Source organism: Peromyscus californicus, unplaced genomic scaffold (genome assembly GCF_007827085.1).
Source record: "Peromyscus californicus insignis strain IS unplaced genomic scaffold, ASM782708v3 Scaffold_9__1_contigs__length_137607984, whole genome shotgun sequence".
Taxonomy (NCBI): domain Eukaryota; kingdom Metazoa; phylum Chordata; class Mammalia; order Rodentia; family Cricetidae; genus Peromyscus; species Peromyscus californicus.
Genome location: NW_026294617.1, coordinates 113299355 through 113324137, shown reverse-complemented (window position 1 = coordinate 113324137; position 24783 = coordinate 113299355). Strand labels below are relative to the sequence as shown.

At 38.5% G+C, this 24783-nt stretch overlaps 1 pseudogene; it reads right to left on the bottom strand.

The window, feature by feature from the left end:
* Window positions 1–21896: 21896 nt before the first annotated feature.
* Window positions 21897–24528, bottom strand: LOC128106697 (transmembrane protein 223-like; annotated as a pseudogene).
* Window positions 24529–24783: the final 255 nt, after the last annotated feature.

The following is a 24783-nucleotide window of genomic DNA, read 5'->3' as shown; positions in this document are numbered from 1 at the left end:
AAATTATTTGATCTAAGGTTGTTATATAAGTGAATACTACTTATTCAGAATAACTGTTCATATATTGTTTTTTATTTTAGTGGAACACATAAATTAAGAATCATACAGATATGAAAAGGACCTCATGATTTGATTTCTCATTTTATAGACAGAATCAAATATGATTCAGTGGTCATCAGTGATGTTTTCCTGATTGGCCTGTACCAATTGCAAGTGAAATCTCCATTTTCCTGATTGACCTGTGCTAAATCGCAAATCAAATTTCCAATGAAATGCAATCTCATCTCACTTATAATGCATACTGGTGAAGGCATAGAGGAAAAAGAACTTTTATAAACTGTTGGTGGAAGTATAAATCAGTGCAACCATGACAGAGAACCATACACTGACTGTTCAAAAAGGAAAATAAAAAACAAAACCAAAAATGACTAAGATAGGTCTACCACATGATCCAGATATCTGAATTCTGGGTATATTAGCAAAGAAAATGAATCCAACATAAAACGAAGAGGATGACTGCATGACCTAGAGTATGACAGCAGTCACAGTCTATGAGAGTTGGAGTTAGATGGATGAAGATGTGTCTGTGTGACCTATGGTGTGGTGTGTGTATTTTCTGGCTGCAGCAACATTGGAGGACATTGTGTTAGGGTAGGGGAAACAGGCAAACACATATGCACACATACACACATATACACAAATGCATGTGTGTACACACACAAGTATAACATGCTCTATTTCCTATGTGGAAGCAAAATGCAAACAGACAATGTGAAAGTAGAATAGTGATTGCCAGAGATTAGAAATTAAAGGGTGGGAAAAATCAAATTAGTGTGTACAATTTATAAAATTAAAAAACAAAATCAAAATATGTATTTTGTTAACAGTGTCAATATAATTTATGATTACAATTAAAAGCTTTAGATTTGCCTTTATTTTCAAGAAGTGATATTATTCATGGGATATACTCACTTGTTTACCCTCATCATATATGATTTTGATTCACTTGAAATTTTCAGTATTCTTGCTATAAAAACTATCAGCTATGGACATGATCTTGTTTGGTGGTATTCTCTTACTTGAGTTTCCTATGCATGCATTGGAAAGCTGAAAAAATATATTAAGTTGTCAGTTTAACTGTAGCTTATATGTGGTCAGATGAATTTGTGCAAGTACAAAATAGAGAACACCCACATAATTCAATTCAGAGATCAGTCAGTTCGTGGAGGGCTTTGTGGTGATGAAAGCCAGCATTTGGATGAAGCATTATTCTTGGCAGATGTACTACAGTGTGCTTCAAGCAGGACTCCTTCTAACTGAGAATAAGATTAACCATTTATTGAAATATCAAGCATAGCACTGTAGAAAGAGTAAATGGGAATAAATAGAAATCTCGAGAGAAACTGTAAATGGGTATTAGCCCAGCTGGTAGTGCAATTTAATCCTTCCCCTTTGCAGTCCCCAGATGCAATTTGTTTTAAAGGAACTCCTAATCTCCCCTGCATCTGTTCTGGGAGGCCTGTGTGAGGAAGAGAGCTTACGATGGAGCCGCCATCCAAACAGGCTCACAAACACAAACCTACTGCTACAACTTATCCAGTTAATTCGGAAGTTTGATCTTCATTTCCTCTATTTCTGGAGTTCCCTTTCCTGATCCACATGCTGTCAGGAATGTATGGTCTATGCCAGGAACTGCTATGTGTTCAGTCAGTGTTTACTTGAAATGGAGAAAGAGGTACACATAGAGCCCAAGACACAGAACACCTGAATAGAAGATCACAGATCCCCCTGCTGGACCACATACATCACATGTTGTGGAGCACCAAAGTTGAAGCACGTGCAGCACAGATGATAACAAGAAGACCAGGGTGAGCCTATAACATTCTATCACAGGATGTGTCCTTAACCTGGAGCAATTTAACTTTCCAAGAAATAAGCGTGAACCACATGCTTTGATATAGATACTTTTAATACAACAGTAAATTCCTCCAAATGAGTTTCTTTGTGTCTCTTCTATGCTCAATTTCTCATTCTAACTGCAAAGAGAAGATGGCCTAGAAAGAGAAAGTGAGTAGAAAGAGAGAAGCCAGAAGTGTATGTATAGAAACTGGGACAGAGCCACTAAGACTTATCTCAAGTGCTATCTCCTTTTAACAAGCTAGAACTCTCCCTTATAGAGATGAGAATTCAAAGAGACAGAAACCAACACTTGTTCTCACACAGCCTGGCTTCCATCTGTAACCCCTAGCCATTACTGTAGCCAGAGGCTCCTTCATCACCCTGCTTTGAAGATTATTAGAATTCAAGACAGGGTTAGCCATCTAAGAAGTAATTCTTATCAAGTCTCACTTCAGCTTTCTTTTATCATAAGCTAGGTTTGCTTAAAGTCTCTAGCACTGGCTAGCATCTGGTATGGGGGCCTAGGGAGCAATCTTCCCACCTACAGAGTTCTGAAATTAGAATCACAGGTTCTCAGTATGTCATGAGTTAGAAGGAACCGTAGAAGGTAGTTTGACTTATTAAACACTGGAGTGCCTTTGTCTGCACTCTTGTGAGTTGACCGTTGTTCCTTCCAGTGTATCTCTTGCAGAGTGTATGATTAGAGGAATGATGGAAGAAAAAGAACATTTAATTGTGACTAGGTAGAAGGCTCTGTGCTGAACAGTTACACTATTTGTATTATACCGGGGCTGTGAGTTATTGTTGTGTTTATTCAGGATCCACATGTAAGTTTCAACTTGCAAAAGAATAGAAGCTTATGTAGTTATGCTGCAAAACAGCAACAACAACAAACCACCATTCTTTCTGAACCCCATATTTCCTTCTTTTTAACATAGAAAATTTTTCACTTGAATTCAAGATATGCCAATTACTTGACATGCAAGAATACCATCAAAAAATGGTGTTGAAGCAGTATGTTCAATTGAGATGATTGTGTGTGTGTGTGTGTGTGTGTGTGTGTGTGTGTGTGTGTGCAAGTGTATGTGCCTGTATGTGTGCACAGGTGTGTGTGTGTGTGTGTGTGTGTGTGTGTGTGTGTGTGTGTGTGTAAACACAGGCATCAAAGAACTGATTTTTTACTGTTGGAATTTCAGTTTTTTAGACCTAACAAAGTTAAAAAAAGATTCTAAGCATACAAAATCAGAGCCAAATATTGCTTACTGATAACCCTCCTTTTCTTGGGTAGGCTCCATACTAACAACAAACAGAGGTGTAGCTCCTTTAAGAGGCGGTGGGTTCCTTGGCTTGGTGCTAGTGAGCATAGCTCTTTTAAGAGGTCTTGCTATTGAACTCTTAAAGGGGTTTATGAGCAGCAGGCAGTGCACTCACTACTTGATGGTAGCATGGACGCAACAACTTATCAGAGCTAGGGTGGTAAACATGACTCCCACCAGTACCTCCATCATGAGGCTAAGCTCTCAGGAAACCAAGTGGGGAAGAGCCAGCTACCAACTGCCATGTACTGGCACCCTTCACTAAGCTGAGTAGTGCTGGCGACTAATATAGCAGCTTAAGATTCATCTCATGTGATCAAAAAACAGTACAGATGCTCAGTAAAGACAGGTCCAGATGGGACAAAAACCTCTAAATGGGTTACAGTATGTTTAAAAATGTACAAAGGCCCCGGAGAGAAAATAAAAAAGAATATAGACAGTAATATATAAATATATATATATATATATAGTTTTAAAATAATAAAAGTTTTTTTAAACAGTAAATTAATATAAAAAGCCACATAAAAATGGGAAATACACAGAGAGTCTGAACTGTGTATGTTACTGTGCTGTCTTTAGATTTTCTGATTGCTAATGAAGGAATGATGGCTGCTGAGAGACACTGGATTATGAAAGCTGCTAGATTAAACCAACCTATATATTTTAAACATAATTTGAAAATGGAAGTCAAATGGTGTGTTGCTTTAGGGGAGTGGCTATGCTTTTATTTCCATAGGAAATGAGAGGCTATGGATTCATCCCAGGTTACTATGGATCAGGTTTGCTCGAGTAAGACCCCTGAAAATTCTGGTTACAAACATAAAGAAATAAACATAGGAAAACTACAAAATACACAATGTATATTTTACCTGCTCAAACATAAAAAAAAAACTTTAACTGACTTGTATACACCACATATTTCATACTTGTAATGTATATTACCTTTAAAAGTTTATGTATTTTCAGAACAAGGAGAACAGACACCAATAAAAACAGATGGCCCAGGTGATCCAGCATCTCAAAATGCCTCTGTTGCAGTCTCTTCAGAATTCTGCATCCAAAACAGCTTCAAGGCTGCTGGCTGAGATGGTCCAGTCTCACAAACTACTCCAGCCATGACTTATCCATTATTCTAAATTTTCTCAGGGTCCCTCAAAGATGCCAGTACCCCCAAACAACAGGAAACAGTCTAAAAAAAGCAACGCCCACATTCCCAAAAGATTGTTTATAAATGTTTGTTATCATTTAAGGGGAGTTGGTCATAAATTGTTATTTGTCTTAGTAAAAAAAAAAAGCTAAACAAAAAAGTTAAATTCAAAGATCTCTTTCTAAGAGAAAAAATGGGGACTATGATATAGAAATAACAGGAAAAAATGGTAGATTATTGAATCTACTTTAATCCAAAAAACAACTATTAATCTCAAACTGTTTTACATTGGTATGGTTTTTGGTTCATTAATACAAATTTAAAAGTTATTTTTTGTTAAACTCTATGTATGTTTCTACTCTTGTTTGGGGTGTTGTGCTTATACAACTCATTTAAAAATGTAATGTGTAATTAAGAAATACAGGTTAATAGTCATGTATAATAGTCAAACTTGTAGTCATGCTACGTATGTTTTCAAGGTCATAAACAGATACATTTAAATAGATAAATGGTCTTCAAACATTTCAAAGATCTACAGAATATGACATTTAAAATGTTTTAATTCAAAGACTACTACTTCTAATTAATCTTTATTTAAACGATAATATACACTACAGTGACATTTGTTGAGTTTTTCTGGAACAAATGCAATGAAAAGTCACTTTTAGGTCATCCATGAAGTTGATATTGACCTCTATTTGGCAAATGAAGAATAGGTAAAAGATTTATTTTCCTCTTTTCAAACAAGAAAAGCCAGCAAAAGAGTCAGAGACAATCTGTGATTACACTGTTAGGAGTCCCACAAGAAGACCAAGCTATACAACTGTAACATATATGTAACTGTACCATATATGCAGAGGGCCTAGGTCGGTCCCATGCAGGCTCCCTGGTTGTCGGTTCAGTCTCTGTGAGCCCCTATGAGCCCAGGTTAGTTGATTCTGTGGGTTTTCCTGTAGTGTACTTGACCCCTCTGTCTCCTAGAATCCTTTCTCCTCCTCTTCTGCAGGATTGTCTGAGCTCTGCCTAATGTTTAGCTGTGGGTCTCTGTATCTGTTTTCAGATGGATAAAGGAAATGTGGTACAAAAACAATGACATCAGGAAATTTGCAGGCAAATAGATAGAACTAGCAAAAACCATCCTGAGTGAGGTAACGAAGGCCTTTCTAAGACAAAAATGGCATGTGCTTACTTATAAGTGAATATTAACTATAAAATAAAGGATAACTATGCTGCAATCCACAGACCCAGACTAGGCAACAAGTCGAGTTCAAGAGGGTCACACCCAGATCTCCCTGGGAAGAGGAAATAGAAGAGATTTCCTGAGAGAAATCTGCTGGTGGGTAGTGATGGGAACATGAGTGATCAGGTTTTGGGGGATGAAGAGGAAGAGTACAAAGACAATGGAAAGGGGAGGGGTTATTTCAGGATCAGGTAGAAACCTGGTGCAAGGGAATCTCCTAGTAATCTACAAAGATGACCCCAGCTAAGACTCCTAGCAATAGCTGATATGTAACTTGAACTGACCATCTCCTATGACAAGTAAGACTTCAAGTGGAGGGATTGGGACACCAACCCAGCCACATAACCTTTGATGTACAGTCTGTCCTGCCTATGGGATGGGCTGGGGTTAGGGTAGCCTAGAGATTGAGGGAATGGCCAACCAATGACTGGTCTAGCCTAAAACCCATACCCAGAGAATAAGCCTACCACTGACACTGTCTGGAGCACCAGGACCCACAGGCTAGATGACCCTGTTAGGATAGAATCAACATAATGACATTCTGCTATATTCATAGATTGGTGCCTAGTCCATTGAAATCAGAGAGAATTCATCCAGCAACTGATGGAAACAGATACAGAGACCCACAGCCAAACATTAGGCAGAGCTCAGACAATCCTGCAGAAGAGGAGGAGAAAGGATTCTAGGAGACAGAGGGGTCAAGTACACTACAGGAAAACCCACAGAATCAACTAACCTGGGCTCATAGGGGCTCACAGAGACTGAACCGACAACCAGGGAGCCTGCATGGGACCGACCTAGGCCATCTGCATATATGATACAGTTGCATATATGTTACAGTTGTATAGCTTGGTCTTCTTGTGGGACTCCTAACAGTGTAATTACAGATTGTCTCTGACTCTTTTGCTGGCTTTCAGGACCCTACTCCTCATATGGGATTTTCTTGCCTAGCCTTAATACATGGGGAGGTGCTTAGCCTTACTGTAACTTGATATGCCATGTTCTATTGGTATCCATGGGAGGCCTGCCTTTTCCTAAACAGAAATGGAGAAGTGAATTGGAAGGTGGGGATAGATTGAGGGTGGGGCAAGAGACTAGGAGAAGAGGAGGGAGGAGGAACTGTGACCAGGATGTAGAATTAATTAATTAATTAATTTTTTAAAAGGGAATGGCATAGCTTGGGAGCAGAGGGCTTCATTGGTCTCCAAACGTAGCATTCTCATGATTTCTATGAAACTTTAGTGGTAGGTATATTTTTTAGGCACTTGAAATGTGAATTGAAGTCCAGGAGATTTTAAGCGGAGAATTCAGCATATAAATGATGCTAAAACCTATGAATTTAATTTCAAGAATTATGGGAAATGTGGAAAGAAAAAGAAAAATAAAAGTTCAGCGGGAATGCACATTAGATTTTATGCTTTCATATGGAAAAACTGACAAATAGTAATACATATAGAAAGCGGGCGACCACAAAGTGGCGTGCTAGTTGCACTCCATGTACCATATAAAATACATTACATAGTTCCTTGATTCCTACCAGAATATGCTAGGGAAAAAAAAAACACATGTCTATTCATCCCCATGTCCAACAAATCTTCAATCAAGTATACAAATATAAGACCTTAACATGGCTGATACCATTACAGTTCCATGTACATATACATGTATGTATGTATGTATTATATGTAAACCCAGAAGCAAAACAAAACCTATGTCTATTTCCATTTGAAGTGTGACTCTGAAAAAAAAAATCCATGAAGACCGGACTGAAATGAGCCAAAAAAAACGAGGAGATCATCTTAATATATTTAAATTTTTCTATACAAATCATAAAATATTAGAACAGCAGACCACTAGCTGCAGTCTAGCTAGCTAAGCTAACTCCTGAGCTGAACTCTTAGCCAAAATGACTCTTTAAGAAACTGGGTCACCTCCCCTTACTCCTCTCCTCAAATCCTTTGGTGGCTTTTCTTGCTTCTTCTAAATAAATATCAAAGCCATCCATCTGGCTGGCTGTCCCACCTGACTGGCTTCCCATTACTGCTCTGCCTTCCTGCCTGCCTCTACTACTTACGCAACACACACTCCAGCCAAGTGGCTGGTGGGCTGCTCCCTCTACAGTTCCAGGTGTGTTTTTGTCTGAGGGCTTTCTCCCCAGCTGCTCTCTCTGGGTGACACTCCTCTGCAATCCGAATGATTGCTTCACTATGCTCCAACATCACACTTGAAATGAGTCAGATGAAGGCCTAAACTAACACGCTATTTCATATAATCTGTCTTCCCCTGTTTGCCTCCTTCTCAGATTCCCCTTAGCTTATTTACCTTTGTGTCCTTATTATTTATATCTCTACTACAATATATAATTATGGTATTTCAGAAAACCTGAGTTGGCAACTTTAACATATACATTGATTTTATGCAAACTGAAAACAAAGGCATCAATCTGACCATTATATTCTATCAAGTATTAGATGCATATAATTATATAGTTGTGAAAATGTGAGGAGAAAAATCCATTTAGAACTTTGGGAAAGGCATCTTTATGTTGTCCAGATTTGTCTTTGTCTCTGCATCCCTTTGCCAGGATGTAAATTTGTGTGGTAAAGGTGTTTGTACATTTTGTCTAATGACATACCACAAGGTTACTAGAATGAGACCTGGAAGGTAAGACCTTCTTCCTTATGGTTCGCATATTTTTCTGACAAGGTCTACAAGATGGCCTCAAACTCACTGTGTATCTCAGTTTGGCTTTGAACTAATCCTCCTGCTTCAGCTTCCCAAGTATTGGAATTACGTACACACACCACTAGACCCAGATAATGGCAGACTCTTAAGAAACATCTGCTAAATAAATTAAGTTGATGATCTGGAAAGAAATGACATGGACTTCTTAATGACAGTGAATGGCTGTCACTCAGAGATCATGAAGTAGTAGCAAAGTGGACCTGTCACTCAGAGATCATAAAGTAGTAGCAAAGTGGACCCAAAGTACCACATATGCATGAATGAGCAGCTATTGGTTTTGTGAGACTTGGGATGAGGACATTTGCAGTTGAAGATCCATAGACAGGGTGCATTATCTGTATCAGTAATGTATTGTTGCAACTTAAAACTCTACACTTTGCTATCCCATAGTTTCTATGATACACAAATTATTGAATAATATATCATATAATTGGAGTCAGTGTCAGAAATCATGTGATCATGATCCAACACACATTGTAATAAAAGCTCTGGGGAGAACAGGGAGAGAAGCAATCTATTTCAGTATAATCAAGTCCGTATACAGTAAACACAGAGACAGCATTATGTAAGTGAAGAAAAACTCACAGTGGTTCTCACCCCTCCTAATGCTGCAACCTGTTAATACGGTTCCTCATGTTGTGGTGACCCCCCTCAATCATAAAATGATTTTTGTTGCTACTTTATAACTGTAATTTTGCTACTGTTATAAATCATAATGTAAATATTTGTGTTTTCTGGTGATCTTAGGTGACCCCTACGAAAGGGCTATTCAAACCCCAAAGGAGTCTTGACCCATAGGTTGAGAAACACTGCTCTAAAATAAGTAGTAAAACAGAGTCTGCTCCCCCATTCTTACCAACACACTGCTTGAAGTCTTAGACTAGTTCAAGTAAGAAAAGAGGAAGAATAATCTCTAAAATACAAATAGGGAAGAGTATTAGTTACTTTTCTGTTGCTGTTATAAAATAACATGACCAGTCAACTTACAGAATGAAGAATTTATTTGGCTTAAGGTTCTAGAGGAGTAAGAGTCCATCATGGAAGGGAAGTGTGGCAGCAAGCTACAGCCATGGTGGCTCTAACAGGAAGCTAAGGGCTCACATCCTGAGCTACAAGCGTTAAGCAAAAAAAAGCAAAGTAGAAATGATGTCTTTAAACACTCAAAGCCCACTTTTCAAGGATATACTTCCTCTAGCAAAGCCATGCTCTCTATCTAAACAGTGCCACCAACTGGGAACTGAATGCTCAAATGCCAGAGACCATGGGGGATTCAAACCACCCTAGAGAGAAAAAAGTCACACTCTCTATTTGCACACAATACCTGTAGCTAGAGTTTTCCTAGTCCTGCCTGGCTCACAGTCAGGGCAAATCTCTCTCACCCGCCAGTCCCACAGCCACTCAGACCCAACCAACTAAACATGCAGAGACTTATATTGCTTACAAACTGTATGGCTGCAGCAGGCTTCTTGTTATCTAGTTCTTATATCTTAAATTAACCCATTTCTATAAATCTATAACTTGCCAGATGGCTTGTGGCTTACCAGTACCTTACATCTTGCTTGTCATGGCGGTGGCTAGCAGTGTCTCTCTGACTCAACCTTCCACTTCCCAGAATTCTCCTCTCTCCTTGTCCCACCTATACTGCCTGCCTGGCTATTGGCCAATCAGTGTTTTATTTATTAACCAATCAGAGCAACACATTTAACATACAGAACATCCCACAGCAAATACCCATCTATTTAAATACTTCAGGGATCCCACAGACTCTACCAGAAAATTCTTTGAACTGAAAAATACTTTCATCAAAGCAACAATATACAAAATCAAAGTGCAAAAATCAGCAGCTTTCCTGTGCCAGTAACGAACATGCTAAGAAAGAAAATTTTGTTTTGTTCACAACAGTTTAAATGTTACTATACAATGAAACCAAGCAAGTTAGTAAGAGACCTGTGCAGTGAAGTTTAAATAATGAAGAAAGAAATAGAAAAAAACTAGAAGATGGAAAGGCATCCTAAGATCATTAGTAGGAAGAATTAAAACCGTGAAAATATCTATATTACCAAAAGGAATCTATATATTCAACACAATCTCTATCAAAATTCCAGTGGCAGCCAGGCGGTGGTGGCACACGCCTTTAATCCCAGCACTCGGGAGGCAGAGCCAGGCGGATCTCTGTGAGTTCGAGGCCAGCATGGGCTACCAAGTGAGTTCCAGGAAAGGCGCAAAGCTACACAGAGAAACCCTGTCTCGAAAAACCAAAAAAAAAAAAAAAAATTCCAGTGGCATTTCTCACCTAAATAGAAAAATCCTGAAATTCATGTGGAAGTCACAAAGACCCCAAATATCCTAAGCATTTATGAGCAAAGGAACAAAACTGGAGGCATCACAATACCTGATTCCAGTTTACATTACAGAGTCATAGTAACAAAAACAGTGAGTTTCTGTCAAAACAACAGATGCATAGACCAAATGAATAGACTTGATGACTCAGAAATAAACGCTCACAGTTACAGCCATCTTAATTTTGACAAAGATACCAAAAGCATACAGTGGAGAGAAAGATACCCTCTCTAACAAATGTTGGAAAACTACACATTCACATGTAGGGGCATGAAATAGATCCCTATCTCTCACCATATACAAAAATCGGTTTCAAATGAATCAAAGACCTTACTGTAGGACTCAAATCTCTGAAACTGTCAGAGGCATGCACAGAGATAGCCTATCAAGAAATCTGCATAGACAAGGACTGCCCGAACAAGACTCCAATAGCTCAGAAAAAAAAAAAACAGAAGTGACAAAAGGAATTGCATAAAAATTAAAAACTTCTACATATCTAATGAAGTAATTAAATACAATACAGACAGTCTACATAAGGAAGAAATTTTTTCTTAGCAAAATATTTGACAGATGATTAATATGTAAATTATACAAAGACCACCACCAACAAAAACCTAAATACAAAGAAAACAACATAATCAATAAATGGGATAATGGAATTGACAGGTCTCAAAAGACAGAAATGGGTTTTAAGCATAGAAAGAATGTTCATCGTTGTGGAAACACAAGTCAAAAAGACATTGAAAGTCCATCTACTCCAAATCACTAAGAAAGCAAGTGATGACTGTTAAGGAGAATATGGAGAAAAGGGAACCCTTAGACACTGCTGATGGGCATATGAGCAAGTCCAGCCACTGTGGAAATCAGTGCAGAAGTTCCCCCAAAACAAATACTTGAACTCTTATGCAATCCAGCTATGGCAGTACTAAGAATATGCCTCAAAGTTTGTAAGTCAGAGTACCATGGAGACACCTGCATTGCCATACTTATTATATACTTATTACAGACCATTCACAATAGCCTAAGCACCTGTCAATTGATGAAAGGATAAAGAAAATATAACTCTTATTCACTATTATTCTTTGCCATAAGGAAGGATGTAATTATGTCACTTGAAAGAAAATACGTAAGACCAGAGAACATGATATAAAGGGAAATAGGTCAGACTCAGAAAAACAAATATTGCATGCTTTCTTTAATATGTGAGTCTTAGGTTCATATTTATAAAATATCATGTGTCTATGATGATATGAAAGAAGTGAGACAATAGGGAGGGCAGAGGAAGGAGAAGGGGATGAGTAAAGGCGGCTAATATGGTGAGATACACACGTGAAGATGTCTTTCTGAAATCCATCATTGTGTTTAATGACTATGTGGGAATGAAAATAAATAAAAGTCCGTTTTAAACCAGATGTTGACTGAGCTGCATCATCTCAATGTGAGAAAGGATCCCTCTAAGAATATAGCAAGTTGATTCATTAAGTTGTGTGACTCAAGAAAGCAATTAAGAAAATCTTTTGTTAAGATGGGCTTCGTTATGGAAGCTGCATACTCACCTTTGTTGTTACTGGCTTGCTGGAAGTCATCATTTTCTGCCTATATTCAAGGATCAGGATGACAACAGAACCTGAGTGCCAGGGGAGGACATCATTGTGGAACATCTTGAGCATCAGCTATTCAATACTAGGTAAGGGCATCCTTGCAACTGCTTGTATTGGAAGCAGAATGTGTTTGCATGTTGGAGAATACGTTGACTCATTCCAGAGTATATATTAAATGATGTTCTATGTGAACTACTCCTTTCAAATCCCATCCATTTTAGCAGTCACTAATTTGGCCTTTACAATATTTTGAGACAGATCATGTAAAGTGAGAGCAAGTTTGAGAGTACCCTGTGGAATTAAATTATCAGGAGTCTGAACAGTGGAACTGTCTCAAGACACATCTAAAGGATGATGGATTCTGTCTAGTCATCTAATACTCCTTAAAAAACAAACAAGTATAGCGTAGAGTTCTTAAAGATTAGCTTAAGCTATATAACTGATGTTACTATGGTTTGATGTAAATTGTATTTTGTATCCATAGTTTTATGAAGAGTTTTTGGATGTTTTGAAATACAAGAAAAAAATTCACAATATTCTAGGAATCTGGAAATACTTAGACTCTAAGAGAATGAGTAATAGACGAAGTGTCTGCATTGTGGTACCTCCTTTTAGAGTGATCAATCTCTAATCTTTTCCCAAACATCATTAAATACCAAGTTACATATTAAAGTGTTATAGAGCTTAAGGACAAGTTTGGAACTTTCACCAGGAAGTGTCAGTTCTGGCTTTTCAGTCTTTAATGTGTACAGTTCATTCTTTACGCTCACTTTCCCAACTGTGAGTAGGATACGTCTCCATATGCAGCCATCTTCCAAGTTATTGGTGGGTGTGGGATGTACTGACTGTAAGCTGAGCAGCATTGATAGGCTTTATATTGTTGACTCAAAAGAGACCCAGACAATGAAAAATGTTTTAAAAGGGATTGAAAAACAAGGTGTTCTTAGGACCTACTTGATTATGTTCGAGAGTGTTTCTGTTACTCCCATTTGTTTAACGCTCAAAGAGCTGTTTGGTGGGAGGAGCCTTCTAAAGCAAGAACTGAAGCTTTTTCTGAGAGATTTTTGCACTTACTGTGTGCTTCTGAGCAAGTTACTTCAGGACAAAGGTTTCATAATAAAATCCCTGGGCTTTATTCACTGATGATGGAAATAATCACTCTGTGGGGGAAATTGGCCATCTGTGAGCGGCATCCGCTGGGATGCAGAGGTGTAAGTGGGTTGCCCACGAGCCTCCTGGGTGAGTTTCTGCCAAGCTGTCCTCAACTCAGAGACTAATTAAGATGAGAAATTGCTACACAATATTGAAATGCAGCCATTGCAAGATCAGAAAACATTTCTGGCCTCGTCATCAATCAGAAACGTGGCAGACAATGGCAATACCACGTCATGCATCAGTATCTTGATGCATATTTGGAAATTCTGCTAATTCCCAACTTCTCTCAACTCCAACACCATTATCTCAGTTTGGTGCCTGGTAATTTCATATGCACATCGCTGCAGATGTCTCCATGACTGGGCCTGACTCCTGTGTCTGGTGCTTCTTTCCCATTTTGCAAGATTCTGTCAGATCACTCGATATTTATGGAGGGTATATAATTTTAAACCACAGTTCACCCCACAAAGAGTAACAGTGGCACGCCACGCAGCTCCACAGCACATTCCACTTTCTTAACCTCCCACTGGCTTCTAATTTATTTTCTGCGTTGCCCCTTCACATTCCTCTTTTAACCTCTCCTCTCCTCTACTTCTTTCCTTTGTTTGTTTTGTTTTGTTTTGTTTTGTTTTTAGGTTTGTTTGTTTGTTGAGACAAGGTCATACCTTGTAGCCCAGGCTAGTCTTGAATTCACAGCAGGCTTCCTTCTTCACTCTTCCAACTGCAGGGGTTATGGGTTTTATTCACCAAGCCTAGCTCCCTTCTTTCTGTCTTTTTTTTACTTTATTATCACTTATATGTATTATTATTAATTATTGTTGTCGTTGCCCCTCTTCTTTAAACACATGATCTTTTATTTTAAAATTTAAAGCCTCCAAATTGGGAAATGATGAAAACCAAAATAATTTTCAAGATAATGATTTTGATGTCAAACTAACTAAAGTGATGTGAGTCTTCTTTCCCTATGATTTCAGTATGAGCGGTCTTGTTTTGTCTTGTTTTATGTTGTTTTTCTTTCTGAAATACAGGTATGACTCTGGTGTATTGCCTTTGAACTTCACATGTAGCTTCTGATATGAACACATCTTATTACCTTTATAAGATAACGGAAAACCTTCTGAGATATGAAAGAGGTCTAGCCTGGAGAACTTGGGTGGTAGCTGTCTGACCGGCACAGGCTTTATTATTGTCACTTTTTCTTGGAAAGTATTGACTACTCCCTTTTTCACATATTTCATCCCTATTCAAAAGCCCTTCTCCAGAACTCTATTCTTTTCCATTTTTTAAATTTTAAAATAATAAAATCTCTCCATAAACGTGAAAGGAGAAGCACTGATAATCTCCCAACATGTGGACAAAGTAACAGGAAGTCAAACCTAATATTCTTAGAGGAGACAAGAGAAACTTTTGGTGGTGTCACCTCGGTTTATGACACAGAATGTTGTTGTGACTGGTTCCCTGGGTCTTCATTTCCACACTGGAATAAATACAAATGCACAGCTTCTCATATGTCATCCAGAGCTCAATAAAATAGTCTAAAAATCAATACAAAGGCTAAATTGCCTCTCTCTTTCACTATCTTGTGTTACCCAAGCAGAGTAATTACTGCAAGACTTGCAGAAGCCCCCTTTCCAGTTTCTCCATGGTACAGCACACTGTTCATACTATAATATAAATCTGTATTTATGAAAGGAGATTACATTTTAATTTGAATTTATCTCATAGCCATCCTTCCAGCTTAGGGACAACATGTCTTTATGCAACCCTTTATTCTAATGTCCCCCAACAGATGAACAAAATACACTATGTAAATAGCCTTAAACATATTTCTCTCTTGTTAGGAGTGATTCCAAAGGGAAACTGCTTAGGCAGTGGCTAAGTAATTTTCAAAAGTTAGTTTAAGATTACATTTCAAAAACTCACATCAGTTAGGGTCCTCACAAAGGGAAAGTGCATGGCCCAAGGTACAGTATGCAGTTATGCAGCTGGTCCCTCCCCGACATGATAAGAAGAGTAAGGTACCCCATCCTTCTTCGTGTTTGTATTTTCTGATCTCTACCCCAAAAGAACACATTCCCATCTGCTGCTGCTGCTGCTCTTCCTCTTTTGTGAATTTCTATTTTGTTTTTCTTAGAATGCTCAATCATTATTTTCTTTTACCAAATTGAAGAAACATGTTGTGAGTTTTCAGCTCTTTTCTATCTTTTTGCAAAAGTTTTAAAAAGTTTGTCTTGAACATTTCTTATGCTTTTCTTCATATACCTTCTTCTTTCTAGCAGTCCAACCTCTCTGTTTCTTCTTGGTAACATGGGGATCTCCATGTATCTGAGAAGGCTTTGTCTGCTGAGATATTCTGTAATTGTTTTTTATATTTCTTTCAAATATATTATAAACTTCATTTTTTAAATTTAGGCCTTTAATTTAACTGCAATTTGCTTTATAGGATGTACTATTTCTTTCTTAAAGTTTCATAAAATGAAGTTCTAGCATCTTTCCCATTTTCTAGTCAGCTACTTAGCCAGTAATGTATAAGGAATGACTCAAATTTCTTCCAAAATTAGTCTTCATAAGAAATATTGGCCAGGCAACCAAAATGGCTAAAATAAATGAATCAAACACCCAGTTAAAAAAATCTTTGGGCAAGTCACAGCATCTCTGACACCCCATTTCTCTGTTGTAGGGCTATTCATAAAAGATGCCTAAATTAAATCATTATTTTAGTAGTTGAAAGAGTATAACACATGTCATATCCCTAAGGGGAAAAGTGGCTAACCATTCAATGTTTATAAAGCAACATGATTAAAATAAGACAATTGAGCCAGGCAGTGGTTGTGCAAGCCTTTAATCCCAACACTCAGGAGGCAGAGGCAGGCGGATCTCTGTGAATTCAAGGCCAGCCTGGTCTACAGAGAGAGTTCAAGGAAAGGCTACACAGAGAAACCCTGTCTCAAAAAAAAAATAATAAAGACAATTGGTATTAATTGCCAACTTTCTTCAAAAGCAAGATTGTGCTTTACAGTGATAGATAAAATAGCAATGAAGGCAGACATTAGAACTGAGTGAGTGAAGGATTAATGAAATACTAGGATGGAGGAAAAGAAAAAGATGATGACGAAGATGTTAAGAGCCTATAACACAATCGAAATTAGGCCTAACACTGTGCTGTAACTTTCTGAAATCTACCTATAGAAAGAGACCTTGTCACTTAAACAGCAGCATTTGTTCAGGGGCAGTAGTGGGTATATGTTCTTGCTCCTAACATCAGGCTAAGATTTCTCTTAAGATTCCTCATAAAGAGGACGTTGTTGTAAGTAATAAATAGTATCCTCAATGGTAGACTTAAAATAGGTGCATGGACAAGAGTTCTGTAGGACTGTTTCTAAGTCGGCTGCTTACATTACTCCATGGGATGACAGAGAAAACATTTCTGTGGTTAGAGTAGTGAAAGCTTATATATATATGAATGAAGGCTTTTGTGCCCTTCATTTAGTATACTCCAAATCTATACCCCAATCTTTATTCTACAAGGCAAGTTTTAGACAAAAGAGTGTACAAGCTTATCTTTAATCCTAGGAAAAACAAAATGAGAATGTATTTTGTGTGTGGCCTTGTTGGAGTAGGTGTATCACTAGAAATGGGCTTTGAGATTTCAGAAGTCCATGCCAGGCCCAGTCTCTCTGTCTTCTTTCTGCCTGGGGATCAGAATGTAAGGCTCTCAACTACCACTCTAGAGCCATGCCTGTATCCTTCCCACAGTGATAATTATGGACCTACCCTCTAAACTGTAAGCCAACCCCCCTCTTAAATGCTTCTTTTTGTATGAGTTTTCTTGGTCATGGTGTCTCTTCACATCAATAGAACAGTAACTATCACAACTGGACAATGTGTAGAGAGTGAGAAACTTTGGAACATACAGTGCTAAACTGGACGTCTTCATCAAATTCCTCTCCTCAGGACTCAAGAATCTCTGCAGGAGAGGAGGTGAAAAAAATGTAAGAGCCAGAGGGGATGGATGGCACCAAGGAAACTGAGAAATAAATGAGCAAATACATAGAAATGTCATGATCTACTAGCTAATTCATAGCATGTAGCAAGTACATGTATACATTCATGTATCAGTCTATATATATTTCTATACATTCTGACTGCTGAAAAAGTATCACTTATTTAATTCTGTATGATAATTCACAGTTAAGAATTGTATGTAACTGATTTCACCTCTGACCCACTCAGATAGGAATATGTCTAACACACATTACCTATATCAGCAATTGCCAAATTCTATGCAAATTCATCATCCATGATTCCTTTTCTTGGGAAAAGTCTTTCCTTGTAAGCTTATTCAAATTTTTGTTCACTTCCTCAGAAACCAGTTGGAGATTTACAAAACTTGGGTTTGATTGTTGCAGCTTATCTGGCCAGTGTCAATCAGGTGTGGATGACATCAGTGGCCTGTGCATGCTGCCATTTCATTGATCAGCTGAGGGCGTTGTGCAGGATGACCGCAATCTACTTTTGTTGTAATCAGCAGATTACACTCGTGTCTCCATATATATGAGCACAGCTAAGTCTTTGCTTTTTCTCCTCTGATAGACACATTTATAATAAAATCATAACATTTGAAATAGTTACTGCTGATTTTGTTTTAAGAAATATAGAACTATAAAAAGTTTGTTGTAATGTTTTTGCTGTAAGTGATTAAGCAACCTTTCAAATAAAATCAGTCAGTGACTTTTTTCAATGATGTTTGGAGGTGATGTGGGAATGTGTATGGTGTGTGTGTGTGTGTGTGTGTGTGTGTGTGTGTGTGTGTGTGTGTATGATGTGTGTGTGTATATAGTGTGTATGTACTGTATGTATATAGTGTGTAGTGTGTGTGGTATATATGTGGAATGTATGTGCGTGTGATTTCTTGATCAGATTATTTGAAGTGGGAAGAGTCATGCTAAATGTGGCCAGTGCCTTCTGGTGACAACCCAGATAAAAGAACTTAGGAAAAGGACACTTTGCACTTTGCCTGCTTGTCCTCACTCTTGCTGGCAAGCCCACCTATCTTGTTGCTATGGAATTTCTTTACTCATAGTAGAACTGACTTCTTCAGGCTTCCTTCATAGACTGAAGACTAGACGCTCTCTAGGAATCCTCCAGGCCTTCAGAACCAGATTGGGAATGCTGAAATATTCAGCTTCATGTAATAAACAATTACTAAATTCTCAGACACTCCACTTGAACCATATCAGGTAAGGAATTTAATAAATCCCACATATACTATATCTATACATATATAAACACATAAATACTTATATATGTGTGTGTATGTATCCAGTGCTGTTCCCTTAGTGAATCCTGACTAATGCAGCTTGTGGTACCAGGAAAAACAGAATTATAAGGATGAATTTCTCTTATAGACTTGGTGGTATCTGGAGCTGGGTTCTTCATCTCAAAGAAATCTCCAGTTACTAAAGACTCCCCTGGCACATGGGAGTGCTGAAAGTCCATGGTGTGGATTATTTAAAGAATTTAGCTAAGGTAAATGCATTTGATAATCCCAGTTCACCACTTCTGGGGATCAAGGGATTTAGTGAGTTGATACATAAAACTTTTGACAGTTTATGGAAAAAATAAGGAAGATAATGATGCTGGCTGGTTGCTTTTAGTATCTTCTAGTGTGGAAGGACCCTAATGAGGCTGAAGACTTTGAACTCTCACATTCTGAAGGGTTGATTTCACCTGGAGAAGTCTCCAACACCTTAGCAGAGGATGCGTCCCCACCTAGAAGGAGTGAGGACCATTGGTGGACTCTATCACTAAGCCCAGGTATCTCTAGCACTGTCAGCTCTCTGAGAAATGAGAATATTCCTCATGTCTTTTAGCAAAAGCAATTCCTTCAACTTCTAAATGTCACTAAGGCATGGTGTTAATAATGAAAGCTTGGCTCTTTCTCTATCCTGGCTGGGTACCACAGCTATGAAGAGATGTCCATGAGCAGAACTGTCAGTAATATCTTTATTTTCTGTTTCCTCACATCTCCATACTGTTCATTTCAGTGTGCTTCCTTACAAAAAAGCCACAGGGGCTTATTTCACACCCAGTCAAGATAGACTTCTGCACATTCAGGTTTGAGAAATAATCCTTTTATGTAGGCCTGTGGATAAAATCATTCATGCAAGTTACTATTCATGGTTACATTGGTGCTCTGGGGGAGATCAGATACACTTTAGCAACACACCTTCCTGTTATGGACGTGCTTGCAAAAAATCAGGTGAGTACAGGAGGGTAGAAGGCCATGGATCTTATGACCATAACCAGAATTGTAACATGTTATTAAACAACTTGTTAAAATTTAAAGCAGGTAAGAACAAAACTATTTGTAATGAGGAAAATCTAAAAGAATGGCTTCCCAGAGATCTCCCTCATACCTGGTAAATATTCCCATTTAATTAACAGACTTTGCAACTTCTCAGGATCTCAGCACAGTGAGAATGAGACATATGACTAAATGCAAAGCTCCGGGCTTAAACCTACCAAATTACAAAAGACTCCATTAGAAAGCCATGATTGTTTTAATTAATACAGAGGAACAACTGTCAAGTAGACCAGAGAGAATGAATGGTCTGCCAGACAATACTAGAGAAGTGTAATGAATAATAATAATAATTAAAACGATTAATAAAACATTATGTTCCAAGCAGTGACTGACTGATGTGCCTTAGAAAGGTTATCTATGTCTTCTGCAACTCTGTAATTTAAATTCAATCACTTTCTTTTCTTTAAAAATAAGGAAGTAAAAGCAGAGAAATGTCAACAAATCTGACCTTGGCCAAGCAGCTAATAAACTGAAAGTTATGCCCACTCTGATAACATCTTAGTAAATGAGTTGGTATGTACAAAAAGCTAATGTATTACTTACATACTTTTTCTTCCTGCAGTGTTGGGAATTGAGCCAATAGTTGTGCATGTAACTAGATTTTCACTCTACCCCTGAGCTAGCTCCTGAGCCACTGTTTACACATTCAATACTTTGTGGTTGCTATAATACAGCAGTCCTTGGCTAGGAGACATTTTGTTTCCCAGTGGACATTTGACAAATGAGAGCAGTAATAATCCAACCTAGAAGAGAAAGCTGCTGTTGGTATTCAGGAGCCAGTGGCCCAAAGCACAGTTAGGCACAGTTTTTGCATGAGGATATGAATGAAAAGAAAACTGCAATGAACATTAATGACAATTGACCTAGGATACTTCAGTCATGTAACCTATGCATCAAGGGGTTTTTCTGTGCTGGGTTGCAAAGTCTTCTTTGTTCATGCTGTCCCCTGTCCAGCTTTGCAGTCTTGTTGGATGTGCACATGTCCTCCTCTGCTTCAGGGGACTGATAGCAGCCACATCAGTTTGGCTTATTGTATTTTAAAATTGCAAAAAAGTCTATGTGACCAATTTCCAAAAAATTTTTTACTTAACACATAAAATCATGCCAAATTGACTTCAAATTTTGTATTTTCACTGATAGAAAAATATTGTTTTTTTTCAATATGCTAATGTGCATGACTCTGAAAGACAGTCTTAATAGAAATGCTGCTTGAGATTGAGTTGACCACACAACCTATGTTTTTTAATTCTCAGTGGGATGTGATGGTCCCTAGGGTATGGCTCAAACATTCTTACATTTCTGGGCATGGTGGTTCACACCTGTAAACCTAGAAGGAGAATTACCATGAGTGTGAGGCTATCTTGAGCTGGATAATGAGTTATAGGTCAGCCTGGGCTACAGAGTAAGATTCTGCTACAACATCTCCACAGTAAAAATTTTGAGCACAAAAATGAAAAGAAACCCCGGAAAAAGTCTCATAATGTCAGTAGTCTGTATGACACTCTTCAATCTTGTATAGAGAAAAATGCTTACAAACCCTAAAAAGGTAGAAACTGTATAGCCTTATAGCTTGTTCTCAAGACATTTTAAATAATATGTCATCAGAAACTGCAGGAAGCTGTTTCAAACAGAGGTGATTGGTACAATGAATATTTTGTTGATCCTAGTTTTCAAATTTGAACTCATCATATACAGTTCTTATATCAGCTTCTGATAACTGGTAAAACTACAGGAAAATGTTTTTATCTACCTTCAAAATTGGTGTATGAGGAAAATTGATTTCAGTTTTTCTGAGAAGGTATGGAGGACACAGCCTGAGGGGGACTTTATAGTGTCTAGGCTCAACCATATTGCTTCAAAGGATATTTGCCTTTTTAAAGATTAAATAGCTTTTCATTGGGCATATACTATCCAGCATCCCCCTTTTACCTACTGATGGACACTTAGATTAGTATTATATTTTCTTTTTTCCCCTTTAGAATACAGATTTATTGGCTATTACTGAATCCTGGGGGCCTTTTTATTGTCCCAGGTTGTCTCCTCATCCCTAGGGTTTGCATCCACATCTAAGAGTGTAAGCCATTTTTCACAGGATCCGACAGGCACCCACAGTGCTGTCAAAGAGTTGAGTGTTGGGGAAGTGTCCAGCTTTGTCCAAAAGGAAGTAGAAGCATTGGCCTTTGATCTTCAGAGGCAATATGGCAGGAACTTCAGCTCTGTGGGCGATGCAGGAAACCTGGTTCAAAGGAACTGTGAAACGGGTTCCCAAGCCAAAGGAGTCATAAGTGGTAAGCCCTCCTGCAAGGAGCATGACTGAATGCACGGATTGGAGAGAGTAGAGAAGCACCAAGGACCAAGGCTCCCATCGTGCCACAACCAACAGCTGCCCCTTGGCGCCAGAGTGCGAAGCGCAGGTCCGAGTAACCCTGATTTGGAGCCTCTGCAGGAACCCAGATAAGAGGTCGGGACAAGGCTGCAACAGCCAGGGAGGTCCAGAAGATACCCTGGCCGGAGCAAAACAGTCCAAGGATGGCAAAGAAGCAGCCCATCCTGTTCATGCTGGAAGAGCAGCACATCCTGTGGGACCCCATTTTACAAAGGCCGGTACACAGGGTGGGACTGCAGTATGACAACAGCCTGCTGACCCACCGCCGCCAGGGTGCCACCATGGCGGGACCTAGTATTATATTTTCACTATAATAAGCCAGTAAGAGAAAGACAGTTACTGAATGATGACAATTGCTTGCAGAAGCTCATCAATTCTTAGAAGTAGAGTAGAAGTGTGGTCACCAACGGCTTGAGTGGCTGGAGAATGTAAGTCAAAGTTTATAAACATTCAGTAAAACAGAAGAATAATCCAAGAGATCTGTTGTGGAGTGTAGCTGCAGTTAATAATATTATATATACTTGAAAATTGTTAAGACAGTAGACTTTAAGTGTTCTTCCCACAAAAGCAAACAGTAAGTAGATGAGCTAATTCATATTATCTTGTGGTAGCCATCTCACAATGTAAAAATATATTGAAACATCATGTTGCATACCACAGATATGTAATTTTACTCGTTAATTTAAAATAGTTGTAAGAATGATTACAGAACTTGAAACAAAATTCCTCCTTGAGACGACACTTTGGGCTGTCAGGTGAACTAGCTTAACTCTGAGCTCTTTGCATTCTAAAACCACCATATCCCGAACAAAACAGACTGTGAAGAAAAAAAAAATCTTGGATCTCACACCTAATGTTCTCCTGAATTAAAACTGAAGTTATGGCCCTAGACCAAGGAACAGAGAAAAATAAGCAAGAGGAGCCCAAGTCTGGCTCTGAGCATTGGAGAAGTGAGGACCTGTACCTTGCTTCCATGCAGGCCCAGACAGTAGCATCTCTTGGAGAAAAACATCTTTGAGTCCTACTCTGGGGGTTTCCATAGATATGGAGCAAAGCCACAAGCTAAACATGCACACAAGTGAGTAAAGGCACAGGGAAGCGAGGCACAGAGCTTTTTCTTTGTCTCTGATGGTTAGTTAACTTAGCAGAGATGATGCTCACCACTCAAACCATGTTCACCTTTTCTTTTCTGCACAAACCTGTCACCCTCCAGTAGTTAGTTATGGCCACATGCTATCCATAAGACCTTTCTGTAGGTTCTTCTCCATGTTCTTTCTTTCTTTTGGCATACAATGGTATCAATAACCAGGTGGTGTTACAAGTCATCAAATGTAGATACCAGAGCTTTCACTTCACTTACCTGCCTGCCAAATCCAACACAGTTCCAGGAATAGACCTGATTGCAGGGACATGGGAATGAAAAAAAAAATACACACAGACAGAAAAGCTGGGATTAGGTGGACTGGACTCTCTGTTGGAAAAGATGCAGCACCCCAGAGGCTCAGTGTGTTTATTATATACAAATGAACAGGAAGACAAAGGTTCCTGTATATAGATGAACCTATATAGAGGGAAGATAATTAAATGCAGATAAAAAGAAGTCAGGGTTATTATATACAGCTGAACAAAGAGGCAGGCTTAACTAATCTTGGTAAGGGTGGTTTCTGTGGGAGCACTTGAAGCTGTAAATATCCAAGGTAGAAAGACACAGTGGGTACTTTCTGCACACTCAACATTTACACTCACCAAGAAGGAAGACTTTGCCATTTCTCATGGGTCTAATGTGTTGGGGGTCCTCGACATTGCCATGCCCATTTAAATAACACCTGTTCACTAAAGATTTCACTCACTCGGGGTTTCCTATGCTTCTCACACTTGCTAAGTTATTTTGTAGCTCAAACAGGCAGGATTTACAAATCCTCTTCTGCAGGAATTGATGTTGGGATATGACCCGTGTGCATGGTTCATCATTCCCTAGATAACTGAATGATGCCTATCCTCCCTACCCTACCATTATTGGTCCAAGAATCCTCCAAGAGTGTAACGAAGTTTATACCATGACCTGAACATTTGTCTTGGTGGGAATTGGAAGTATCTCCATTCAGGACAATGTGAATATATTTTAAATGAAGAAAAACAAGCTTGGATTCTATTTGTCATAGTTCTGGCAAAGATTGCTACTTTCCACTAACCTACCCCATTTTCTTGAATACACACTTAGTTGTAACTTTCAACCATCCCTGCCATGTATCCATGTGACTATGTTTCCATTTACCTATGAGAAAACAAGCCAAGCTTGCCAACCTCCAGTCAGGCTGATAATACCTTCCATGTACGCTTGCTTATGGTTTTTTTCCCCCTACTGATTAACTGAGACATCAGGGTGATTTGGATACTGTTTGTTAATAGTGACAAAGCTTCCTTCCACTGTTAAAACTTGGAATACAAACTTGTTATCTAAGCTTCTATATATCATGTTTTCATGGAGCCTAGGTCTCAGACATATTTGACTTAGATCAAAGTTTCTAATATCAATGCCTTGCATTTGGATATCACTCGTGTGTTGAATTAATTCTTTTTAAACCTA